Raw genomic sequence first — 14,781 nt, 5'->3', positions numbered from 1 at the left:
TCAGGAGACCATTGATTGTGAGAGAGAAGGCGTGTAAGGCCCAGCTAGCATGGTAGGGTTGGGGCTTCTGGCCCATGACTGAGGCAGAATGAAAGGAAACGGCATAGATTGGGCTGTCTGAGAGTCCTGGATCCTCCACTGCTCCCATGGCCCAAAGAAGCTCCATTCGGAAAACTGAACTTGGAAAGAGTTCTCTTCCCCTTGAGATTTTCAAGTGTTCCCATTGGCTCAGGCAGTGGCAAGGGTGGTAGAGCTTAGTATTGGGTGGTTGTGAGAGATGAAAAGGACGCTCTTGTTTGTGCAGGCTCAGAGGCACTTTCCTTGGACCTGGCTCTCCATTAAGCTGTACTTAACTGATTCTCCCAACCCTGCATTGTGGATTTGAATTTATCTTCCCTGGTTACCAGAATCATATTTGAGCAAAATAATTATAAGATGCTATGTTCAACATGACTTTAAGCTACCAGAAGAGAACTGAATAACTGGTTCTTGAATCTGTTTTTTCTTTACTGAAAATGTATTTTTCATACAATATATTCTGAGCATGATTTCCACCCCAGCTCCTCTCCGGTTACTGTAGTGCAATTCTTACCAGTTAACACCTAATTCCTAGACTATTTAAATAGCTTTTCAGGGGATTACCTTGTTTTCAGATTCATTCATATCTGTAACTCCAAAGCACCATTGGATGTTTGCTAATACATTAGTTACTCACCTGCACGCTGACAACATCTTTAGTGATGTTAATAAATGAAGAAATAGGCTTCCAGAAACATAAAATTTGATTTTTCTGTTTAAGAACTTCTGTTGGTTCCCCAATGCCTTCAGAATGAAGTCCAAATGACTCAATAAGTGGCTGATCTGTATATATATATACACACGATCCCTGACTCTCGTGCTGACTTTTTTTTTTTTTTACTCCAGTGGTCCTCATTATATCCCAGCTGGCCTTCATTTTAGTACAGGGTAGAATCTTCTCCGCAATTCACCATGGCTAATTTAAAATTTCTCAGAGACATAGAGAATATAATGTGTTCATGATTTGGGAACCTATATCACATTCAAAGACAAGGGACTTGGTTTAAAGAATTGTCCAGACCAGTCTGGTTGGCAACCCCTTGACTAACAAAACCACATTCGACGGAATTCTTACACAGCTCTAAAGGCCATCTTTAGCCTGGGGCAGCAAGGCAATGAAGAGAGGACAGACACACAGACACAGAAAGCTGGGATTGTCTGGAGTGGGCTCTGTGGTGGAGAAGATGTAGCACCCTGGAAGCTCAGTGTGTTTATTATATACAGTGGAACAGGAAAGCAGGGTTTTTATATACAGCTGAACAAGGACACAGGTTTAGCTAATTTCTGTAGGAGCACTCTCCGTAGGGGAACAGTCTTTAGTCCTTAAATACTTAAGAGAAAGAAAGATACAGTGAACATTTTCCTGCATACATTGTCAACATTTACATTTTACCATCCCTCCATGCCTCATGTGGTAACAGTTTTGCCACTCCCAGGGGTTTGATGCACCAGGGTCCTTGATGTGGCTGTACTCACTAGGTCAATAGCACACATTCACCGAGGACTTCATTAACTCCCTGCAGTAGACCGAGATAGAGGGGTTGACATCTTAACTATAACCTTTCTGACTGGGCTGTACACATGTACAACTGCCTCATCTCTTGTTTCCTTCAGTCATGCTTGATCCTGCCATCAAGTCTCTCTCTCTCTCTCTCTCTCTCTCTCTCTCTCTCTCTCTCTCTCTCTCTCTCTCCTCCTCCTCCTCCTCCTCCTCCACCTCCTCTTCTCCTCTCAGGATGCTGCTTCTCCTTCATACTGGCTATATCATTCTTATTCCTTATACTTCTAGTCATCTGTGACCCCCCTCAAAAAATGCTTTCCTTGATCCTTTGGACCACCTTGAGCATTTTTATATGTATAAATCTTCTTCATGATACATTTTATAATAGCTCATTTATACTTGTTCTGACAGGTCAAATGTGCCTCCTCCACAGTTTCACTAGAATAGGAACTGTATTTATTATTTTTGCAATCTTTATCATTTATTCCTAGAATATAAAAGCATTTGTTCAAAAACAGATATGCTTCAGTAAATATCTTTAGAATGAATTTCCAATGAAGGATCAAAATCATGGCCTAAGCCTAAGCTTATTATTTCTCCTATAATCTACATTACATATGATGTTTTATTGATGTTGGTCTTCTTCAGAATATAAACTTTCTTTTCCTCAGGGAAAATATTACAAAATCTAGAGTTCCTTGTTTTGCCATCTTAACCTTTCATTTTGTTATGTCTTTTGAGACAGGGTTTCTCCGTGTAGTTTTGGTGCCTGCCTGGATCTCGCTCTGTAGACCAGGCTGGCCTCGAACTCAGAGAGATCCACCTGTCCACCTGGCTCTGACTCCTGAGTGCTGTGGATATTACTCTGTGTGCTGTGAATGTATTGCTCTGATTGGTTAATAAATAAAGTGCTGACTGGCCAGTAGCCAGGCAGGACGTATAGTATAGGCGGCACAAACAGAGAGGAGAATTCTGGGAACAGGAAGGCTGTCAGGAGTCGCCAGCCAGACACAGAGAAAACAAGATGTGAAAGTACCAGTAAGCTACAAGCCACGTGGCAACTTATGGATTAATAAAAATGGGTTAATTTAAGATATAAGAACTAGATAGCAAGAAGCCTGCCATAGCCATACAGTTTATAAGTAATATAAGTCTCTCTGTGTGTAGAATGATTGATATCTTCTTCTTCTCCTTCTCCTTCTCCTTCTCCTCCTCCTTCTTCTTTTAGAAAAAAAAAAAGGCTTTTTCTTTGATTACTTTCACCACAGATTTCATGCTAGCAAATGTTCACACGACCAGACTTTCCTGCTTTTGTTCCTCCAAATGTTGCAAGGAAGGAAAACAGGAGTACTGTCAGATAAATAACTGGAAGTGGGAGGGGAAGGTTGCCAAAAGACAGCTGAAGGTATCTGTGGGCAGTCAAGCTATTCTGCCACACGTCTCTTAATGAAGAATGATGCTTCAAATGAATTCCGCTTGTCAGCTGGCTTGCTTCAGCCTACATTAATACTGAGGCTCTGTAATCTTAAATCTTATTTTAGATCCTAAATTGTCCTCAGGGTCCTTTCTCAGCATGTTTCTCAGTGGGATATCTCTGTCCTGGATCCTCACATCCTGACTTTGCCACACATATCCTTCGGATCAAGATTAAAATAGTTCTTCCCAAGGACTGCTTTCTCTCACAACCTTACACTCCTCCTTATGAACCAGATTCCTGTTCACTATGCATATATATGTCTTTCTTTAGGTCTATCAGCTGTCTGTTGGCGGAACATGTCTGATTTTCATTTCTGCTGTCTTACCAAGTATGATGATCAGGACATAAAACTTAGTGCATTTGTATCAACGGGACATATGAAAGAATGCCCTTTGCCATCTGAGTAGAACTTTTCCCTCACACTGACTCTGATTCAAAGTTTACATTCTACTTCTGTGACATTACATTTTCCTAAAGTAGCGATGATTTTATTATAAATTTTCAGATTTCATCATGGTCTATCCAAAACAAATGCCATATGCTTCTTATACTTTGTATTTTCCTAACCAATAATGACCCTTTTTCACTCTGCTCTCAAAACAGTTTGCCAAATTCTTAAGGCAGTGCCCCTTGTTTTACAGGAATTGATGAAAGGCTCATATATCTCCAATTTGACCTTAAACTATTTAGTACAGGCCACTGTGTACCCTTCTATCCTAAAATTCCCATCATAGTACCTTGCATATAATATTTGATCATTATTGTTAAAATAACTGAATAATCGTTGTATTGGCTAAGTGCTTTTTCTGGTCATATTATTTTGTGTGGTTGTTAACCTGTATATTTAGGCCTCTTTATTTAAAAATATTATTTAATGCAGAGTTTTAATAATAATTTTATTTTTATACAATTTTTTTGTGATCTGATTTTAGATCTTGAGTTTAGTGTATTAAGAATTCCCAAGTAAATAAAAACAGCTCAATACTTAATCACGAATCTCTCAAATCATGGGCTAATAATAGAGCTGCTTTTCCTTTACAAAACATTACTGAATTAAAAACACTGATAATAAAGCTAGCATGATTGGACCCTATTCAAGAATTATTAGAATTTAGCTGGGCACACACAACAAGTGAATTGAAAAGTCAACATGGTCTCAAGTCTTCTCAACTTCTAACTTATATAGAGCAAACCATATTTGAAGATGAACAATGAGAATTGGAAAAGAGGCTGAGAAACATGGCTATTAAAATATCCTTGGATAAATCTTTAGGATAGAAACTGAAGGATTCCTGAAAAAACAGTAAATGATAGTGCAGAAATAAATTTCTTTGCTATCCTCTTCTCTCTTCCTGCTCTTCTCACTTTCCTCTTATTTGTTCCTTTCTTCTTTCTAGGACAGCACTCAAAGTTTAAGAGATCCAAGAAATGTTTCATATCATGTACATACTTGAACTTAAGGATCATCTCAATCCATCTGTCCTCTTGTAATTGAATATCATGGACTGGTAAATTGTAAAGAATAGAAACTAATTTTCCCAGTTCCCAAGACTGGCAAGTCTCAAATCAAGGCTCCAGCATTTGACAGGGCCTGTTGCTGTATCTTCACATAGTCTTAGGCAGAAGTGAAGAACATATAGAAAGGGTTATGACTGGATGGCCCAAAGGGGCAGCTTAAGTTGAGTGTCTTCTGGGAAGCCAAGCTTGTCTGGGAGTACTTCTTCGCAGTCCTTATGGCTTGTATAGTTTTGGGAAGAAAGGGGTCTAGTGCATTTGCTCAATTTCAGGGACTTCCAGAAGCTTTTGAATTGTTGACTTCCTAAGGTTAGAGAGCCTTCCTGTGTGGCAAGCCTAGTATTGAAGAGCTTCTCTGCAAGATTTTGTACAACAGCCTTTCCAGCTGATTAACTTACTTACTAGTTGATTCTCAGATTCACAACTCTATAGAAAACTCCCTGTCCATGCTTTCCCAACCTCTGTCATAAACTTTGAAAGGCTCTTACTTTATAAACTTCTGGAATGGAGGAAGTAGAAGGATTTCTGGGATTACTTGAGAAACTTCATTAACAGAGAAAGAAATCTTAGACTTGAAATAAATATTGAGTATTTGGAACATGCTCGAGAAGCCCTGAGGCTGTGTATTATTTATGCCACACAAGGTCTTAAAGGTCTCTAGCAATGTATTAGTATGGCAAAACTGATGAAAATTCTAGGAATAAGTTTATTTTTTCTTACTTTTATTTCCAACAAAAGCTGATGAGGATAAATTGGATTGCATTCTGCAAGTCCAGTATCTCAAGCCACTATTTAGTTTAGTAAAATCCTAACAGCCCAATAACATTTTGTGCCAAGTGAATTATCATGAAGCTCTAAGACTCACTGTAGAAATGTATTCATACATTCAACAATTCCCCTTCCCTAGATCACCAGCCTCAGTGGTGATTTGTCATGCAGCAAACACAAGGAGCTTAGACAATACATAAATCTATTTTTGTCTCCTTTAAAGTATTACTTTCCTCATTAGATGGTGAAGAAATTGACGGTTGCTACATGGTAGGGAGCAAATTCAATATATGTTACTAGTTTAAAAATATGTCTTTCAAGGAAACTGATATACTATTAGTGAGGATGTAAATTAGTGCAGCCTTTATGAAGAACAATGTGACAATCCCTCAAAAAAACTAAAGCTAGGAGTATCACATGATCTACCAATTCCAATACAGGGTATATATCTAAAGAAATTGAAATCATTATACACCAAATATACCTTTCACTAAATCCTTTTCACAATGGCTAAGTGAAAAAAATTAACTAAGATGCCCATCAATACTAGACTGGATGTCAAACTGCCATGTATTTGTACAGTACTATGCTATTTTTCTGCAAGACATGAAATCTTATAGTTTTTTTTTAGCAACATGGATTACAATCCGATGAAACATCACGAGTTCTTGCTCCTTTGTGCAAACTAATAGACCGATATTGATAAAAAATGGAATGGAATAGTGGTCGCTGGAAACTGGCAAGAAAAGAGGTTAAAGGAGAAGACATGAAGTTGACTTGGAACACCAAAGCACAGTTAGAGTGAAGGAACTACTTCTGATATTTCTTTAGATATTGGGTAATTATTGGTTCAAACAATCTACAATATATTTCAAAATGACCAGAAGAATATGACATTCCTAGTATATGAAAACATTAATGTCTGAAAAAGATGATACTTAATATGCTGATTTAATTCTTATTCTGTATGTACTTATGGAATTATTATTATGTACCCTGTTTCTGGAGGGTTTTGTTCTTTTTGGGGGGCCCAAATAAACCACACACAGGCTTATTCTTAATTATGAATTCCCGGCCTTACCTTGGCTTAGTTTTTAGCCAGCTTTCCTTAAATTATCCCATCTATCTTTTCTCTATGGGATTTTCCTTTTCTCTTACATCTGTAAATTTTACTCTTACTCCGTGACTTGCTGTGTAGCTGGGTGGTTTGTCCCTGGAGTCTTCCTCCATCATCACTGAATGTGCACAGACTTTTTTCTTGTCATAATTCCCTAGACAGTGCAGCATGATAATTTCCACATCACATTCACATTGCTTTCTTGGTGTTCAATTTTTGAGTTCCTTGTATAATTTAGGCACCCACTCTCTGTCAGATGTATAGCAGGTGAAGATTTTCCTCCATTCTGTGGATTCTCCAGTTGATTGACAACAGTATCCTCTGCAGTACTTTGCAAAAGCTCTTTGTTGTTGTGCACTTATTTTTGTTTGTGCATCCCTGGCCTCTTCCCACTCTCCCACATCCCCTTTATTCCTCCACTGCTGTTTCTCTTCAGATATAAGCAGGCTTCCTGTGGCCATTGTATATCAAGTTGCAGTGACACTAGGCTCCCCCTCTTCTCTTAGGGCTGGATGAGGCAATCTGGTAGGAGGACTAGGGTCCCCAAAGCAGGCAACAGAGTCAGAGACAGGCCTTGCTCCCACTGTTAGGAGTCTCTCCGGAAGACCAAGTTATACAACTGTAACATACATGCAGAGGGCCTACGTCAGTAGTAAAGGAGAACCACGCTACAACTCACAGACCTAGAGAAGCCAAGTAACGAGGAGTAGAGAGGTTTTTCAATTTCATGAAGTCCCACTTGTTTATTGTTGGTCTTATTTCCTGGGCAACTAGACTTCTTTTCACAAAGTTCCTACTTAAGCTATATCTTGAAGTGTAATCCCTGCTCTTTCTTCTAGACATTTCAGTTTCAGGTCAAACATTGAAATCCTTGATCAATTTGGAACTGATTGATGAGCAGGATGAGAAAGAAATATCAAGTTTCATTCCTCTATGTCCCAATAACCATTTTTTCCCCAACACCAATTGTTAATGATTACATCTTTACTCCAATGCATCTTTTTTGGCACCTTTGTCAAAAATCAGGTGGCTGTAGGTGTATGGACTTATATCTGAGTCCTAGAGTTTATTCGTTGATTAATTTTTGTGGTGATACCATGCTATTTTTATCATTATGATTCTGTAGTATAACTTAAAATCAGGTGTGCTTTTCATCACAGCCACATTTTTCCCCACATTCTCATCAACATTTTCTTTATAGTAGCCATTTTTGTAGCTTTGATTTATATTTCTCCAATGGCTAATGTATTGAACATTTTTTTCATACGTTTGCTGGTAATTTGTAGTTATTTTTATAAAATGATGAACATCATTATGCTTAATTATATTTGTGATAGTTTTTAATCATCAGAAAGGCACTACTTTAGCTAAAATTATATGGTATTTCTAAAGAACACAGAATAAAAATTAGGTTGAAGAATAATTTATTTGATGTGTTTTGAAAAATTAAATTTGTTTCCTTTCTTTTTCTTTTCTGACTTTGATCAGTTTAAAAGATAACAAACCAATGCAATGTAATTTTAAATACACTCCATTCATTTTAATCCTTTAGTAATTTTTGTGAAGTTTTGAGTCTTTTCTAGAGGTTGTTTGGGTCACAGCACAGCTGTCCCACTATTTTCATTCTGGAATATACAGCGTGCCATAGGTGCTTATGAATATTATCTACCCATTTCCTTTCAGATAGTTCATAATAAGTAAGCTTGCTTCAATGACCTGCTGTATAAATGGCCATTTAAAAGAAATCCTGTTAGTATTTCTGCTTTACCACACATTTCCTTTTGTATAGAATTCATCCAGTTATTTTACAGAATATTTCAAATTGTAATTAAATCTGAATATTTGAAATAGTTATACTAATTAGCAATAGTGAGAGAAGCAGTTTTCTTTAAAACCTCCTAAATGATGAGATCCAAAGGACAGACCTAGAGTGGTTTTATTTTTTAAAACTTTTTGACTGTGAAAGAATCTCTATTAATATTGCAAACCATTCCAAGTCATTGCAAACACTATATCATTTACAAATCTTAGAGTTGCACATTTCCTAAGGAAAAGTATCTTATACAAGTGAAGCACTCTTGTAATTACTGAGAGTAATGATACAAGTAAGTAGTGCTGGGAATGCAAAGATTAGAAATTGTCTGGAGGTATGTTCCATGTCCTTCTGTTTTATAAAATAATCTTTCCCTTGGTTTTAAGTGAAGTGCAACCCTCAGACAGAAGATCGAATCTCTACTATGTAGTCTCACATTTTGTTGTAATACAGGCAGCTGGAAATACTAAGGAAAAAAATAATCATTTCTTCCTGTGTGCTCAGCTAGAAATATTCCTTTGAGATTAAACATTCTGTTAAAACGATGTTTTCCATCATGCATGTACTTGGATGAGGTTCTGTAGCTGTTGCTCCTGTCTTATAAGACGTAGAGGAATCAAGTTCATCTGCTCCTACAGATGAAGGATGTAGTCCATAATACTACTAAAAAAATTATTAAATGACCAGCTAATGAACATTTGTTTTCTTTTTTCTAAATTTTTCTTCACTATTATAAATCTGGACATGTATATTTACAGATACATTAGTCATGAGATAAGTCCATTTCTTGATATTTTTACCTTAATGCCTAGTTGGGTTTAGTACATTCTTTGTACTTATCCTCTCATATAGCTTAGACGGAATCTACTCAAAATATAGTAACCATAGAAGTGCAAATATTGTATACATCTTCCCCATTTTTACTTTTTGTTGTTTATTTTTGACCTAATGAGGAAATACTTCCATTTGCATGTGACTGCTGAGACCCTAGGAATCTCTTATACTATTACAGATTTCTTTTGTCTGCTAGAATACTAAGATGGGCATTTACTTTTTTCCTCTTTTGAACTTGTGGCTGGCATAGGATGAACACTAATGGAGGCTTAGTTGGCTATAATTATTTTTTCCCACAAAATACATGTGTGTCTTTTTTGAGGGCAAGAATTTCAGAATGAAAAGAAGCAAGCCATGCTGGGCGGTGGTGGCAGCGCACGCTTTTAATCCCAGTGCTGGGTAGCAACTCATAGGCCTCATGGACTTCACACAGCTCTTCAGACTCATAGCCTAGTCCTGAAATTCAGCAAGTTACCTATGTACTCTGAGACTCCAGGCAGTTCTGTATATTCTTCAAACTCAGTTTTTGTCATCTGGAAGATCTACCTTATTCTACCATGAAGCTATCTATAAGGATAGTCTACATCTACAGCTCCATTTAGAAACATCTTGAGACTTTGAAGGAGATAGGTTCTTAGATAGAACTTTTTTCTGCATAAAAACTCTATGTTACCATACTTCTTTGACCTGTATTTATAAAAAATTTCTTAATTTCATCTGGCAAGATGGCTTAGCAGGTAAAGGAGAATCCGCTGAGTGCTTGAGATTCTGAAAGTGGAGGACAATTTCATAGTTTATCTAGGAAGTTATATATTTCCCTCTATGTGCAGAGAAGTTTGAGTTAATAAGGTAGAGGACAATTGTTCTTTCTTCCTTTCCTCATGCTACTCTCATTCCTACTTCTTTTTTTTTTTTTTTTCTTTTTTTTTTTTGTTTTTTTGTTTTTCGAGACAGGGTTTCTCTGTGTAGCTTTGCGCCTTTTCCTGGAACTCACTTGGTAGCCCAGGCTGGCCTCGAACTCACAAAGATCCGCCTGCCTCTGCCTCCCGAGTGCTGGGATTAAAGGCGTGCGCCACCACTGCCCGGCTTCATTCCTACTTCTTTTTGTTCAGTTTTCTACTCCACATATTAAAGAATTGAATATTTAAAAATATAGAAACTATACTGACCTATTGGCTCATACATTACAGCTTTCATTGATTATCACAGTGAAAGAAATCACCACTTAAAGACAGTCTGCAGTCTCCTTTCTCTTTGCTTTCCCTGTTATGCATCTCCATTCATGGTACTCTGCAATATTGCCTCTTCCTCCTTTGAGCACATTAAATATTTAAAGAATGTATTTGCTATTTAAACTCACTAATATTCTCTTGTTGACTAGGACAAATATTTTCTGTAATTGTTTGATTATGTCTTAGTTGTGTATATATGTGCTCATTGTGTGTATATTGTTATAAGAAAATACTCTCTAGTTTTGTAAGTTGTTTGCTTTGCACTTTTTTTTACTCAAGTAATATTTTATCCTTCTTGGGTCTTTGATGGAGTTAAAGACTAGTTACAGTTATAGCTTTTCTCAGTTATGATAGAAGATAAATTAGGTACAGAATTTTGCACTCACCAAGATAGGATAAATAATAGAGTATTTTCTCTGAAATTGCAAAACAAAAATGGACTGGACATTGTGAATGTAATTATTATCTGATAATTGTTCTTATTATATATAGTTTTACTGTGTTAGAGTTAAACCCTTTCATTTTTATTTAGACAACAAAGGGGAACTATTGTGGAATAATCTTTTTGTACACTGTGAAGATGTGTTTTTGCCAAGGTGCCTTCTTATTGGTTCAATAAAAAGAGAAATGGCTATTAGCTAGGCAGGTATAGGTGGTACAGCCAGACATAGGGGACACTGGGAGGAAGTAAGGCAGGATTGCCAGCAGACACTGAGGGAGCATGTTGGAGGACAGGTAAAGCCATGAGCCACATAGCAATATGTAGATTAGTGAAAAATGGGTTAATATAAGTTATAAGAGCTAACTAAAAACAAGCCTAAGCTATTGGTGAAGCTTTCATAATTAAGAATAAGCCTTGTGTGGTTATTTGGGAGCTGGCTGGCAGGACAGAAAAGACTACCTACACCAAGCACTGTGCGGTAGGGAGGGACACAGGCTAATCTGTGGAACTCATTAGCCAGACAGTCTAGTTCCATCAATCAATGTCTGTGGTGGTATTGTGTTCCCCAAAATATTGTGTACCCTGGTGAACTTATCTGGGGTCGGAGAACAGAAAAGCCACTAGATACTAAGGATAGGCAGTGGTAGCACACGCCTTTAATCTTAGCATTCCAGAGGCAGAAATCCATCTGTTCAAGGATACAGCCAAGCATAGTGACTCACGCCTTTAATCCCAGAAAGCAAGCTTTTAATCCCAGGGAGTGATGGTAGAAAGCAGAAAGGTGTGTAAGGCATGAGGACCAGAAACTAGCAGCATTTGGCTGGTTAAGCTTTCAGGCTTTCAAGCAGCACAGTTCAGCTGAGATCCATTTGGATGAGGACTCAGAAGCTTCCAGTCTGAGGAAACAGGATCAGCTGAGAAGTTGGCCAAGTGAGGTTAGCTGTGGCTTGTTCTGTCTCTCTAATCTTCCAGTGTTCACCCCAATAAGTGGCCTCAGGTTTGATTTTATTAATAAGACCATCTAAGATTTCTGCTACAAATGTCAGGTTCAGTGAGACCTTGATTTAAATAGCAAGATGAAGAGTGATAGAGGAAACCATCCTAAATTGACTCCTACTCTCCAAACACACTCATGCCATGTACATGTATGATATACAAACAAATAAATACACCTTACCCATTACACATAAGAGATTTCACAATATTCAGATGAATTCTTGAGTGACAACTGATAATACCCATCAACCCCCAGCTCCATCTCTTCCCCTTGGCACAGCTTACTAGAAATTAACTCTCACTGCCCATTTTAGAGGTAAAAGTTGATTAGCACAAAAAGGCAACAACTTTTTTTTTTCAAGGATTCACAGTAGTGTTTAGCATCTGATGAAATTCTTAATGTTTATTTGTGTCCAATCAGAAAAAAACTGTATATGCTAGCTGCTTTGGTCATGGTGGTTGGAAGAGTGTGAATCCATGACCTATAATTGCTTTCATGATTAAAGCTCTTGTGTGATGACTGATTTTTGCTTGTTACCAATGCAAGCTTATCATTTTCGTCAGATGCTTGAATTATTCAATTAAAAATTTTAGCCTGAGCAAGCCAGCCAAGACTATAGGAAATAACAAGGCATAGAAAATAAATTGTATTTTGACTGGAACACTATCAAGAATGTTAATGCTGTTCTGGAGGCAACTGGCCAAGGATGAACTAGAACTGGAGAATTTCTGATCAAAATCCTGTTTTTCTTTCTCACCTCACAGCAAAGAGCATCAACTTCAATTGTGCTTAATTGGGAAGCTGAACCAATTCTTCAGGGCCTATTTTGTGCAGTTCTGGAGCTTACATTGACCACCACTATCTCCCCTGGGCCTCCTTTATAGACAGTTTCTCCCCTTGTAGCAACTTTTAAATGAGGCTAGATTCAAATGTAGGTGGCTTGAAAATTACCAAAAGCATAATTGTGCAATTAAGATAAGGCTAAGGATAACATCCTTCCTTAGCAATGAGTACAAATGCAGACAGTTTCAGCTCTGACATATCTACTTTGGGTCTCTTCTCTGAAGAATTCAGAAAAGAACTGTCATTGGGTATGGTTACTCTTTATTCATTTTATACATTTTAAATCATTCCTAAAATTCTTTACAATTTGACATATGCATGCTTTGCATACTGACCACTCTCACCTCCTACTTCCCACCCACCCTTGTCCATACCTGTAATCCCCACAAATGTCTTTCACACACAGTTTGTTTTGTTTTGTAACCCACTAAGAGGAACCAGCTCTAGCTGTATGACTATGGGTTTGGTGCTGCCTACTGGGAGCCTAAGAGGGTTGGCTAGGGGCACACAACTGAAGACAGTGATTCTCCATTCCCAGAATCTACCAATAGACATGAGCCTCTTCCTATCCTCCTTGACTGATTGTTGATAGCATTGGTCTTGTGTTGGCTCAGTGAAGATAGTACAGTTGATGTGAAATGATTATTGTAATAGTTGTACTGAGTCTAGGAACTGGCATTTCTTAGCTCTTTACCCACTCTTCTGCCTCTTTCATAACTTCTGCCCCATATTCTGCTTGTTTCCTGAGCTTCAGTGGGAATAGGATCTGGACGTGATTGTTTTACTTGGGCAAGTGTCCTAAAGCATGGCTCTGTGGCAGGACCCCTCCTGAGTACCAGTGAAATCTGAAAATATAGATGTCTTGGGTGAAAAAGATCTTCCTCTGGTAAGCACAAACCAGTGATCTTATAAGGATTGTCAGAAAAAAAAGGGAGGGAGCTGTGTGTATGCTCAATGGTTACCTTTGTCTGAAAGAGGCAAATGACAATAAAAAAAAGTGGCAAGGAAAATGAAAACATAAATACACAAATAATCAAATTCCAAGCATTCCAAGAGGGATTTGCTGGTTAGAGTGGGGGGATTTAATAGCATTTGAAAATCACTGCAGCTGATGGGTTGACCAACCCTGCAACTACCCAGGCCCAGAACCAGGGTTATGAGTTGGCTCATTCCAGCATCTGCCCCATCTATGATCTGCTGGAGCACATGAAGGGGCCAGTACTGCAGATCCAAAGGTGCAGGAACCCCACAACACAGGCCAACAACAGGGTGCCCAAGAGGAGCCCCATTGAGGACCCAGTATCGATGGTGTAGCAGAAACCAGAGGCCTCAAACCAGACCAATGACTCTTTACAATAAACAATTGCAAGTAAAGATATATAGATAAAAGTGTGTATTGTATGACCCACTGTCACATTACAGCTTTCATGACAATTTTTTTTTATTTTATTTTTTCTTTTCTTTCCTTTTCTCTTAAATTTTACTTCATTTTATTTTGTAGGGGAGGTTGGAAGGACAGAGGGTGGATACAAAGTGGGGAAATGAATGGGATTGTGATGCATGATGTGAAAGAAATCATCTCTGATCACTTAAGTAGAATGCTCACTGCTTTTGAGTCAATTAACATGAAGATTATGTCTGAATTAAGCAAATTAAGATTTGGCAAATTAAGCATTCTAAGGAATGTATAAGAAACATAAATATTTTATTTAGAAAAAGATCAAATATAAAAGGGAATATAGTGCCTATTCATAGACAGTTATAAATTCTTAATCATAAAATATGTATTTCTTTCTAATTTTAATATTTCCTTATAATGTGGTGATTACTATTAATTTCAGTCTTTTGTTGAATATCTTAACTTCAAGGAAGAAATACAGACATTTGAAATTCCATTAACCAAGAGAGGGCATTTCAAAAAGTTGAAAGATAAAATGTCTTCAGATATAGTTTAAATTAAATCTTATTTAACAATGTCCTTGATTATTAATATATAACTTAAAGTTTATTTTTAAAGGCTGAAATATGTCTGTGAATCTTTGAGTGACAGTTTCTAAAACTAAAATACAGATGTCATGTTGCTATGCTGTATAAAATTGGTTTTGTTTTCATTCTGTAAGTGACTGCTATTTGTAAAGAAAGATGCACCATGCAAACTGGTTCT

Source organism: Peromyscus leucopus, chromosome 11 (genome assembly GCF_004664715.2).
Source record: "Peromyscus leucopus breed LL Stock chromosome 11, UCI_PerLeu_2.1, whole genome shotgun sequence".
Taxonomy (NCBI): Eukaryota; Metazoa; Chordata; class Mammalia; order Rodentia; family Cricetidae; genus Peromyscus; species Peromyscus leucopus.
This window is presented reverse-complemented; position numbering follows the sequence as displayed.